This window comes from Triticum dicoccoides, unplaced genomic scaffold (assembly GCF_002162155.2).
Source record: "Triticum dicoccoides isolate Atlit2015 ecotype Zavitan unplaced genomic scaffold, WEW_v2.0 scaffold211356, whole genome shotgun sequence".
In the NCBI taxonomy this organism is placed as follows: Eukaryota; Viridiplantae; Streptophyta; class Magnoliopsida; order Poales; family Poaceae; genus Triticum; species Triticum dicoccoides.
Window position 1 is genome coordinate 1 of NW_021238302.1, and position 1,781 is coordinate 1,781.

At 42.4% G+C, this 1,781-nt stretch overlaps 1 long non-coding RNA gene across 1 annotated transcript; it reads right to left on the reverse strand.

The window, feature by feature from the left end:
* LOC119345167 lies at positions 1 to 1,675 on the reverse strand. Its single transcript, XR_005166943.1, has 4 exons — positions 1,591 to 1,675; positions 1,044 to 1,101; positions 201 to 391; positions 1 to 87 (listed from the first exon to the last, which is right to left on the reverse strand). It is a non-coding gene; the product is annotated as an uncharacterized LOC119345167 (long non-coding RNA).
* Positions 1,676 to 1,781: the final 106 nt, after the last annotated feature.

Here is a 1,781-nt window from a genome sequence, read left to right on the forward strand (position 1 = left end):
AATAAGCAGACCCGGAGGAGCGAAGCAGCGGTCTTCTAGGTCAAATCGAAACAACCACACAAGCACTTGACAAAGCAGCATCACAAGCTGCCAAAATGCAACATCACAAGCACTTGAGTTATAGTCAAGACCGTCGACAAAAGGGAACATCAGGCCATAGTAAGGTTGCTGCGATGGTGATTCGATAAAACATCACATACTTTTCTGTACACAGGGCTCCTCTTTTCGTCCTTGAGGGAGTTCTTCTCCTCCACCAAATCCATCATCTCCTCTTTCAAAACATTGTTATCAGCGGGATGGAGTGCTCCTTCCCTGAGGCGGGCGTCTGGAACGGCGGTTCATATCATGTCCTCAATGTCCTGCACTCCACCTTGGTCATCATTGAGGGTCTCTGTTGGGCAAACATCAACGTCAAAGCAGAGAAATGGAGTCACACCAATGGACATGGCAGCATTTAAGAAATGGAAATACATAACTAGTACTCCCTCTGTAAAGAAATATAAGAGCGTTTACATCACCGCTTTAGTGATCTAGACGCACTTATATTTGTTTACAGAGGGAGTATATGTGATAGTGTTACCAGTGCAAGAGAGAGAAATTGCAATCTTACGCAGTTTGAATATCATGTTATCTTACTATTACAAGTGTGTGTTTATTATAAACGACATGGCAGGCAGCTCAGGTCTGCACCTGTCATCATTTTGCCCATACATATACATACATACAGCAAGAGAGGCAAAACTTAGCAGATTGGAAGGCTTGTTGTACAGGGGCGTGATCACAAACGAAATAGTAGAGTAGTATTTCAGGATGCTGCTATATATTCTGTAGCAAACAAAGTTGTACGCTCCATACAAAGTGATGTAATAAGACTAGACATAATTGCCATAGAAAGGCTAGCATGTGGGAATCGCTACAAGAGCTCATGTTGTCTTGTCAAATCTCATACTGGGCACACACACACAAATTGTTGCACTAGTGAAAACAAGCAGCATCTATGGGTACGTAATTGATGGCCGGGACACACACGACATAAGATATACCTTAAGGAGCTCCATGGCGTGGACGCCCATGGAAGAGGCGGCACACAACAGTCTGCGCCTGAGGACACCAACATTATCAAGTTAGTATGCTTGGTTAGTATCATCAACCTGAAGATAAATCTGCTGCAGAGTTTTCAGTTTCCTGAAGAAGGAAGGAACTAAAAGTTTCAGATTTCTGCAGTTTTGTCTGTCTGTGAAGATAAGTTGCAGCAAGCAAGCAAGCAGGCAAAATATGGAGTATCAAGTTTCCTAGTGCTCCGTCAAATTGTAAGATTTGCTATGCATGCTCGTGTCAGTATTTTATTTTAGTTTTTGAAGGAATTTGCTCATGTGAAGATTTCGGTATGAGATACATGGAGCTTTTTCAGAGTTGTTTTTTTCTTTCTGTAATACATGTGAAGACTTGGGTATGAAAAATGGAGCTTTTTTCATAGTGAAAAGTGATATTTTTGGTGTCGTTTTGTTGTTGCTCTAATCGGCATGTATCTCATACTGGAAGACTTTGGTAATTGATGGTCGGGACATGAGAGAGAGCAGACTGAGTTACCTTGACGGTCTCCATGGCGTCCGCAGCGGCAGCGGGGTCTCGGAACAGCAACATTACCAAGTTAGTATCAACCTGAAGAATAATCTGCAGAGTTGTCAGTTTTTCTGAAGAAGGAAGTAAAAGTATGAGATTTTTTGTAGTTCTGTCTAGCTCCGTCCGAATACAAGTTGCAGCAGCAAGCAAACACGGAT